Below are 11050 nucleotides of genomic sequence, written 5' to 3'. Positions count from 1 at the left end.
TTTCCATTTCTGTCCAATAACATGAACACAATTGTAGTGATTTGGGACCCAACTCATCTAGCTGGGACTTACCTCAGGATACAACAGGGAGAACCTGGATTGCCACTAAGAACTGTCCTTAAAACTGCCAGACAAGCACCCAGTGGGACCTTCCTCAGAGAGTAGCAGCTCCCAGGGTCACTGTCACCACCATTTGTTCAGTCCTAAGACTGAACAGGCTCAGAGGATCCTAGAGCATGTACAAAAACAGATGTAAGAGCTGCCCAAAGAAGGGCTGGGAGGAAGTGGGGAGAAGAATGAGGGAGACACTCTCAGAGCCCTACAGAAATGAGGGAAGCTTGATCATCTCACCCTGTTCTAGAGTCCCCTGCCTCTGGCCAGGGGTTTCCATGGAAACCTACTAAGTTCTATCTATAGCCAGAGGAAAAATTGAAAAGAAGAAGCATCTTGAGATATGTATGAATTAGCTCCAAGGAAGGCAGGCAGAGGAGGAGGGAGTGGGGCTCACATGAGAAGAAACAGAGCTGATCATTATCCTGAGACATCTTTAAAAGGCCCCGTGCAAACCAAGCTGCCTTTGGTCACAGAGTCAGGAGAAAGGTGGGGTGGACAGGTACATGTGAGGTACTGGGGGCCTGAGGTGGAGGCACCCCAGCATTTGTGAGTAACTCTGAGGACAAGAGGGGAATCTCGGGCCAAAGGTTCTTTCTGGAGGAGGAAGGACAGGACCGTAGGCAGAGAGCTAGTTCACTCGAGGGTAGTCTGAAGATGGGGACAGGCAGCAGCCTCCTACACTTCTCATCACCTTGGGCCAACTGCGGAGTTAATCAGTCTATCACCCACACTTCCACATTTGAACACTTCAAAATCAAGCACTGCAATAATAACAGAATCTCTGCAGATGTCTTATAAATCTTTGTCTTGTAAAACCACAGCACTCTGGATCACCTGAAAGAAAGGATTCTGCTGAACTCTTTTTCTCCTAATCTTGATGTCTCATAAAGTTTGAGTGAGAAAGGGGTACCTGAGTCTTAAATGTCAGGTGATTTATTTTTTAAAAACAGACCACAAGCATAAAAAAACTAAATATAAGAGCTAAAACTATGAAACTCTCAAAAGAAAACATTAACACAAATCTTTGTGGCCTTGGATTGGGCAACAGTTTCTTACATGTGACATGCAAAACCACAAGCAACGAAAGACAAATAAATAGGACATAATCAAAACTTAAAACCTTTTGTGCTAAGAAAGTAAAAAGACAACTCCAAAAATTAGAGAACATTTTAGTAAATTTTCTGATAAGGCACTTTCATCTAGAAAATGGTAAGTCCTCATTTAACATCGTTGTTAGGGTCTATGGTTTTAAGTACAACAATATATAATGAAACAAATTTTACTCTAGGTTAATTGATATAAACAATAGTTAAATTCTTACAGTATCTCATCAACATTACAACAAAATGGCATTGAAGGAAATGATGTTATTTGAAGACCTGCTATATAGGAAGAACTCTTATAACTCAATAATAAAAAGACAAAAAGGATTTTTAAATAGGAAAAGGTTCTAAATAGACATTTCTCCAAATAAGATATGCAAATGGCAAGTAATTACATTAAAAAAATATTCACCATCATCTGCTATCAGGGAAATACAAATCAAAACGACAATGAGATACCACTTCACACCCACTAGGATAATTATAATAAAAAAGACAGATGATAAGTATTGGTAATGGAGATAAGTGATGGTAATGGAGAAATGGTCCTTCATTCACTGCTGGTGGGAATATAAAATGGTGCAGCCACTTTGAAAAGCAGTGCAGCAATTCATCGAGAGGTTTTACATAGTTAACATATGATGCAGCGATTCCACTGCCAGGTGTGTATACCCAAGAGAAATGCAAACACCTGTATTCATAGCCACATTATTCTTAACAGCCATAAAGGAGACACAACCCAAATGTCTATCAACTGGTAACTGGATAAATAAAATGTGGTATAAACATATGTCCTATGAGATATTATTCACTGATAAAAAGAAATGGAATACTGATATGTGCCACAAAAGGATGAAGCTAAAAAACATTATGTGAAGTGAAAGAAACCAGTTACAAAAGACTACGTATTGTATGATTCCACTTGTAAGAAGGGCCCAGAAAAATCAAATCCACAGAGACAGAAGATAATTACAGTACTAGTTGTCTAAGGTTGGGGAGATCAAGGGGAACTAGGGAGTGACTATTATTGGGTGCAGGACTTCTTTTTGGGGTGATAAAATGTTTTAAAATTTATTTGTGATGGTTGCATAAGTCAGTGAAATTAACTAAAAACTAATCGTGCCTTTATTTAAAGTTTTGATATTTTGTTCACCATGGCTTTTTACATTATTATTAGTTCATATATGCATTGCATTAATATTTATCTTGATTGCTGAGTTTTCTGCCACCTGCTTAGATGTCTGTGCCTGAGGAAATTGCTTCACTTGCATCCCCTGGAGCTGGCCCTGAAGTGGGTGTGGTAACACAGATTCTCATTTAAAGAGACATCCCTGGTCCCCAGAGCCCTTTGTTGAAGGCTTCCTCCCAGTCCTCAGCTTTTGGCCTTGCTCCACTGAACTGCTGATCGTGTGCTTCCCCATGAACGCTCCTGATGTCATGTTGCTGCCCTTTCATACACACTTTCTCTCCCACTGGCTTTGTGTATGTGGGTAAAATATGAAAAATAAAAAAGATTATGTAAAACTGAAAGTGGCCAACTATCCCCCCAAAAAAAAGTATAAGGAAAAAAAGCAGAGACTACAAATTATAGAGCAGTGAGCATGAAATGGATCTCTAGCAGAATTCCAAAACTATTATTATTTCACAAGATGGTTTTAAGAACATTCAGAAAGCAGAGTGGTTGCCAATAGCTACCAGTAAAGTTTCACTAAAACCAAAGAATGTCAAATGAACCACATTGCTTTTTCAGGTACAGTTATTAGACTACAATAATATATTAGGGAGTTGTAAAATACAGTGAATATCTAGATTTTAGTCATGGATCCAACAGTATCTTTATATCATTGTTAACAGGATAAAGAAATATATACAAAATAATTGTATGTTAGGAAGAGTTGTAGCTATTTTATGAAAGGTACACAAGTTTAGTTTACTTTAAGTTCGATATATGACAACAGAGTAGAGCAGCTGCAAAAAAAATCTACCTTGACCTTGGGCTACGTCCAAGTCCAAGTCTTTGAAAAGAGTCTGCTCTACTCTCCAACTAACCATCCAGGAGCACTGTGCTTAGTTCTGGGGGTTCCACTTTTGAGGGGACACTAACCAACCAAAGTTCTTACAGAGGAGAACAATGTGGCTGGAGTAGAGAATGAAAAGATTACAAAACATTGTTTTATGACAAAATCAAGGTCAGGAATTTAGTTCATAGTAGTGGAGCCAAAGGGGAACATGGTGGTTCCTTTCAATTATTTGAAGGACTCAGAAGAAGAAGGGGGAGGGGGGAAGGGGAGGGCAGGGGAGGAAGAAGACAAAAAACTGAATCAGATCTCTAGAAGGGCAGAATTAAAATCAGACAATAGAAGTTACTCTTTAACAAGTCAGCTCAACACCAGTCAGTGCCCTTTCCACAGCCAGACCTGTCCCGCAGTCACATGGCCTTCGATGGAAGCATTCAAGTGAGAAAGCTCTGTTGGGAAGCTATAGATGGGATTTAAATAATTAGATGAGGTTGGAGCTTCTGTCTTACTGGATCCCTTCCAAATCAGAGATACTGTGAATCTGTTTCTTTCTTTCCCTTCCTTCTAGCCTTTCATGCATTGTCTGCTTCAGTGAGCACCTGGAAGATGTTAAGCTATAATCCATTATTTTTACCTTCCCACACCTCTAACTGCCCTCCAACCCTCCCTCTCTCCCTTCTTCCTTGTCACCCCTCCTTTGTTTCTCTTTAGGCTGACACAGTTCATTGCTTGACACTCTTACCATAACCCCCCACTGAAACTGGGTTATGTGGGAAAAAGGAACAATGGAAAGAAAGGAAAGAAAAGAATAATAGGAAAGAAGACTGAACTGAGGTGGCATACTGTGACTGTTGAGCTCTGATGTTGGGTCCCTATTGCTTGCTTGCTCTGGGACACACACAGATGTTCACTGAACTGACTGATCTGGGTTCACATGAATTAGCCTCACAAATGTCTGCATATGCTGTTATCTTTCTGTGTAACACTCAGTGCTTATAATATAGTCATTGTCTGTTTTTCCCTACTCTACATGTAAGTTCCAAAGGCCAGACCATGATGACCTGGTCTCTGTTGTATCCCCAGGGAGGCACTCAATACATAGTAATATTAAATGAAGTAAGAATTTCTCTTGTCCTTCCCCCATACATTCCAAACTGATTAACATTATGCTGATGAAAATTCTGCCTAAGAATAGGCATTAGACAATGCACAGAACTTGAGAGCCAGTAGGAATGTCAGGCAATACTAGCAAAACCCCTTCATGTGACAAGTGAATAAACTGGGCCATGAAATACTCAGCTAGGAAGTAGCAGAGCTGGGAATAAAAACCAGTTCTTCTGGTTTCCTGGAGACACAATGTCACAGAATAAAATGTCATAGGAGTAAATACCCATAGGTTTTGTAATCAGATGAAACTAGGTTCTACTGCCAAGTCTCCCTCCAACTAATTCCATGATCCTGAGCAAATCAAACTGTCTTCAGAAGTAAATGGGAAAGATAATACCTTCACCTACATCGCTATCCCAGAGGCTATGCTCAGTAAGTGATAGGTTTGATAACTATTACCATGTCTAGCATTCCGTCCAACAGAACACCCAGGCACTTGGCTTTGTGCTTGTAGGAAATGAAATAGATCCATGCTGAGGGGAACAAAGGGCAGGAACAAACACACACAAAGTGCCTGCAATGTGCCAAACACTTTACCACACTTGGTCCAAAGTACACAGGGGCTACGCACAAAATGGCAGAACAACTGCCATTCGCACAGATGCCCTCTTTCTTCTGGGAGCATGTGGCCATGAAGGGCAGTCACTTCAATCAAGTTCAATATCTTTTGTGAGGCTTCTCTTTGAATAGCTTACTTTTTTCATCAAGTTCCTACTGTAGGGCCTTCCATACACAGAGTAACAGAAAGCCACTAGAACTTCTAAGTGGATATTTGCTTCCAGCTACTCTGGATGGTACTTGAGGCCAGAGGGCAAGGAGCATGTCTGGTTTAGAGGTTTGTCAAGAAACTATTAGAATTGATAATGAATTCAGCAAAGAAGCAGGATACAAAATTAACATCCAGAAACCAGTTGCATTTTTACATGTTGATAATGAAGTATCAGAAAATGAAATTAAATTCACTGTAGAAGCTTCATTAAAGCTGGAATGGATAAAAAGTGCATGATGATGACCTACCCTTTCTTTTTGAGCTTGCCCCCCGCCTCCTCATCACCAGACATCACCCCAGCTTCCTTGGTGATGTGTTACCTTCTCCTCTTTCCTGATGGTGCTACCATGGAGAGGTTATACTTGAGAGACTCCTCGACTCAGATCCCCCAAGGAAACAACCCCTTTCCTGCACCCAGCACACATGTTGCCCTCTTAGCATTAATGCTTTTTCTGCCCAGAACATTTTATCAAACTGGAAACTGATCATTCAGTTTGCATGAGTGAGATAAATTATGCAATTAATTTGGCTGCTGATGTTTTGAAATTTATCTTTGATTTTTATGATAGCTCCCATCATGGTGCGAGGTGCACAGACAAGACAGAAGAGATGTTTCCCAGGATAAATCAGTCTAAAGGAAATTAATGCAATAATCTAGTTTTACTGGACCTATTTATTAGCCTGTCCAAAAAATTTTAGGAGCTGAGAGGAGAAATAGTTGGAGGAATGCATAGCTTGTTTGTCAAAGCAGACACTTGTGTTCTTTTAGAGCAGTTCCTGGGAATGATTCAAGAATGGATGGAAAGGAAAAAGGATAATGCTGATTAATACAGGTGGGACTCCAGGAACATTTTGTGGGTTTAAGACTTCCAGAACTGAACTACAAGAACTGTGAACTACAACAATTCTATATGTGTTACTTTAGTTAACTAGCAGTTACTGAACTCCCATAACTCCATGGCAATTCTAAAACATACCAACTACCTAAATCACAGAGTGAGCAGGGATAGCAACCCAGATACAATCCCTGTGGGAAGAGAGAATTCATATTCCAAGGACTTGATCCAAGTTCCTCTATTTCCTTCAAAGAAAGTTCCTGTTCCTTGAATAACTAACAGACAAAAGGGCAAGATTTGGGTAAATAGAAACAAAAAAAGAGAATCACACCCAAGGTCACAAGTGAGAGAGATTGTCTTTGCACCTAAAATGATTTGTTTGAAGTTATAGCCAAAACAATCAGACAAGAAGAAGAAATAAAAGGCATCTAAATCAGAAAGGAAGAAGTAAAACTGTAGGTGACACGATACTGCACATAGACAGCCCTAAAGATTCCACCAAGAAACTATTAGAATTGATAATGAATTCAGCAAAGAAGCAGGATACAAAATTAACATCCAAAAACCAGTTGCATTTTTACATGTTGATAATGAAGTATCAGAAAATGAAATTAAGAAAACAATCCTATCCACAATTGCTTCAAAAATAATAAAATACCTAGGAATAAATCTAACCAAGTATATAAGAGACCTGTGCCTGGAGAATTATAAGACACTGAAGGAAGAAATTGAAGAAGATACAAATAAGTGGAAGCACATACCATGTTCATAGATAGGAAGAATTAACATCATTAAAATGTCCACACTACCCAAAGCAATCTATGGATTCAACACAATTACTATCTAGATTCCAATGACATATTTCACAGACCTAGAGCAAATATTTCAAAAATTTATATGGAACCACCAAAGGCTCCACATAGCAACAGCGATCTTGAGAAAGAACAAAGTTGGAGGAATCATGCTACCTAATATCAAAGTATATTATAAGGCCATAGTAATCAAGACAGCATGGTGCTGGCATAAAAACAGACACATAGACTTCTGGCCAAGATGGAGATGTAGGTGGACACACTGTGCCTCCTTGCACCATCAAAATTAAGGACAACAAAAATTTAAAAACAAAAAAACAACCAGAACAAACAGAAAATTGAACTGTACGGCAGTCCGACAACCATTCATCCAGACCGGTAAGAGGGGCGAAGTTGGAAGCCAGCAGAAAGGGGTCGCAGCAGGAAAAAGCCATGCCTGGCAGACCTGGGTGCACAGGGCGAAGGCAGCTGTCGGCAGACCCCAGGCGCACAGGTGGTGGCTAGCAGACCCCTGGCATGGGGAGGCAACGAGCAGACCCAGCGAGGCTCACAAGGCAGCAGGCTGTCCGCAGCCACACATTTGCACGCAGATAAACCAGGTGAAAATAGGCAGTGAGATAGACCACGCAACCCAGGGACCCAGCACTGGGAAATAAAATCTAAAAGCACTGACTGAAAACACTTGTGGGTGTTGAGGTGTTGGTAGAGACTCCCAGCCTCACAGGAGAGTTCACTGGAAAGACCCACAGGGTCCTAGAATGTATACAAGCCCACCCACATGGGAACCAGCACCAGAAGGTCCCAATTTGTTTGTGGAAAGCGGCAGACGGGACTGAAATCCAAGAGAACAGAGCAAGCACCATTGTTCCCTCTCTGACCCTGCCCCCGCCATACAACATCAAAACCCAGCAACTGGGTTGCCCCACCCTGGAGAACACCTAAGGCTCCACCCCTCACATGTAACAGATGCAACCAGACCAAAACAAAAAAGATGGTTCAAACAGAACAAATGAAAGCCCCAGAGCCAATACTTTTAAGCGACCAAGACATAGCCAACCTATCAGATGCACAGTTCAAAGCACTGGTGATCAGGATGCTCACAGAATTGGTTAATTTTGGTCGCAAATTAGATGAAAAAATGAAGGCTACACTAAGTGAAATGAAGAAAAATGCACAGGGTACCAATAGTGATGGAAAGAAAACTGGATCTCACATCAATGGAGTGGACCAGAAGGAAGAAAAAAACATACAATCAGAAAAGAATGCAGAAATAAGAATTCAAAAAAATGAGAGGCTTAGGAACTTCCAGGACATCTTTAAATGTTCCAACATCCAAATTATAGGGGTACCAGAAAGAGAAGAGGAAGAGCAACAAGAGGGAAACTTATTTGAACAAATAATAAAGGAGAACTTCTCCGATCTGGCAAAGGAAATAGACTTCCAGGAAGTCCAGGAAGCTCAGAGAGTCCCAAAGAAGTTGGACCCAAGGAAGTACACACCAAGGCACATCATAATTATATTACGCAAGATTAAAATTAAGGAGAGAATTCTAGAAGCAGCCAGAGATAAGGGGACAGTCACCTACAAAGGAGTTCCCATCAGACTGTCAACTGATTTCTCAAAAGAGACCTTACAGGCAAGAAGGGGATGGAAAGAAGTATTCCAAGTCATGAAAGGCAAGGACCTACATCCAAGATTGCTCTATCCAGCTAAGCTTTCATTTAGAATGGAAGGGCAGATAAAGTGCTTCTCAGATAAGGTCAAGTTAAAGGAGTTCATCATCACCAAGCCCTTATTATATGAAATGTTAAAGGAACTTATCTAAGAAAAAGAAGATAAAAAATATGAACAGTAAAACAACAGCAAATTCAGTTATTAACAACCACACCTAAAACAAAAGCAAACTAAACAAACAACTAGAACAGGAACAGAACCACAGAAATGGAGATCACATGGAGGGTTAGCAACAGGTGAGTGGGAGGAGGTGGGGGGGAAGGTACAGAGAATAAGTAGCATAGACAGTAGGGAGAAAATAGACAGAGGGAGGGCATGAATAGTATGGGAAACATAGAAGCTAAAGAACTTATGACACATGAACATGAACTAAATGGGGGGAATGTGGGGGGGGGAGGGTGTGCAGGGTGGAGGGAAATGAAGGAGGGGAAATGGGACAACTGTAATAGCATAATCCATAAAATATATTTTTTAAAAAAACAGACACATAAAGCCCTGACTGGCATAGCTCAGTGGATTGAGCGTGGGCTGTGAACCAAAGCATTGCAGGTTCGATTCCAAGTCAGGGCACATGCCTGGGTTGCAGGCCATGGCCCCCAGCAACCACACATTGATATTTCTCTCTCTCTTTCTCTCTCCCTTCCCTCTCTAAAAATAAATAAATAAAATCTTAAAAAAAAACAGACACATAGATCAATGGAACAGAATAGAGAGCCCAGAAATAAACCCACACCTTTGTAGTCTATTAATATTCAACAGAGGAAGCAAGCACATACAATGGGCTAAAGGTGGTTTATTCAATAAATGGTGTTGGGAATACTGGATAGATATGCACAGAAAAATAAAAATAGACCACCTTCTTACACTATATACGAGCATAAATTCAAAATGGATCAGACTTATAAGACTCAAAACCAAAAAAACCCTAGAAGAAAACATAGGCAGTAAAATCTCAGGCATTGCTTGTAGCAATATTTCTTCTTATATATGCCACCAGGCAAGGGAAACAAAAGAAAGAATAAATAAGTAAATGGGAATACATCAAACTAAAAAGTTTTAGCATAGCAAAGAAAACCATCAACAAAATGAAAAGACCACCCATGGAATGGAAGAATATCTCTGCCAATAGATTTGATAAAGGGTTAATATCCAAAATTTATAAAGAACTTATAAAACTCAACAACAAAAAACCCAAACAATCCAATTAAAAAATGGGCAAAGGTCCTGAATAGACACTTCTCCAAAGAGGACATACAGATGGCCAATAGGCATATGAAAAGATGCTCAATGTCACTAATCATCAGAGAAATGCAAATTAAAACCACAATGAGATTTCACCTCACACCAGTCACAATGATCATCATCAATAAATCAACAAACAACAAGTGCTGGTGAGGATGTGGAGAAAGGGGAACCCTTTTTCACTGTTGGTGGGAATGCAGATTGGTGTAGCCACTGTGGAAAGCAGTATGGAGATAGCTCAAAAAATAAAAATGGATCAGCCTTTTGACCCAGTGATTCCACTTCTGGAAATATACCAGAAGAAACTCAAAACGCTAATTCAAAAGAACATAAGCACCCCTATGTTCCTTTCAGTGTTATTTACAATAGCCAAAATATGAAAGCAGCCCAAGTTTCCACCATTACATGAGTGTATAAAACAACTATGGGACATTTACACAATGGAATACTACTCAGCTATAAAAAGGAAGAAAATTTTACCCTTTTTGACAGCATGGATGTACCTGGAGAACATTATGCTAAGTGAAATAAGCCAGTCAGAGAAAGACAAGTACCATATGATTTCACTCATATGCGTAATCTAATGAACAAACTGAACAAGCATAATGGAGACAGACTCACAGATGGAGAGCAAGCTGACAGCTCTGAGAGTGGGTTGGGGGTGAAGGGATTGAGTGAAAAGGAAAAAGGACTCAGATATGGAAAATAGTGCAGTGATTGCAGGCAGGGTGGTATAAGGGGACTAAATGGTAATGGGAAAAAAAACACAATAAAAATTTTTTAAATGATTCCTCTTAGGGATGAATGGTGTTACAGTGATCCTGTTCTCACTCCTGCTCACCCAGATTCCAATCTTTCTCACGTCTCTTGATTCCTAAGAAGGTATTCCCTATTGTCTGTATTAGGACTAAGTTGCACCTTAAAAATAGTGTGTCAAATAATCTTCATTGTCCCATCTCCATTTAAATAGAGAAAAGAGAAAACAATTTCTAGAAACAACAGTGGGGATGAGGTCATGCATCTTGTTCTTATGAAGACTGTGCATGGACATTCATTCACTCATCACATGTTCATGAGCTCTAGCTCTGCAAATAAAGCAGGATGCAAGATTGTGCACACTCTGATTATAGGCACACACACAAAAATCATTATTTCCATGGTAAAAATATGAGAGATTATGCCCTGGATTATCAGAGAGTTAGGATTATGGGTGATTGCCCATTTTTAAAAACATTTTTGTAATACTGCCCTGTTG

The sequence above is a fragment of the Phyllostomus discolor genome, chromosome 13 (genome assembly GCF_004126475.2).
Source record: "Phyllostomus discolor isolate MPI-MPIP mPhyDis1 chromosome 13, mPhyDis1.pri.v3, whole genome shotgun sequence".
In the NCBI taxonomy this organism is placed as follows: domain Eukaryota; kingdom Metazoa; phylum Chordata; class Mammalia; order Chiroptera; family Phyllostomidae; genus Phyllostomus; species Phyllostomus discolor.
Note: the sequence above shows the minus strand (reverse complement) of the source record.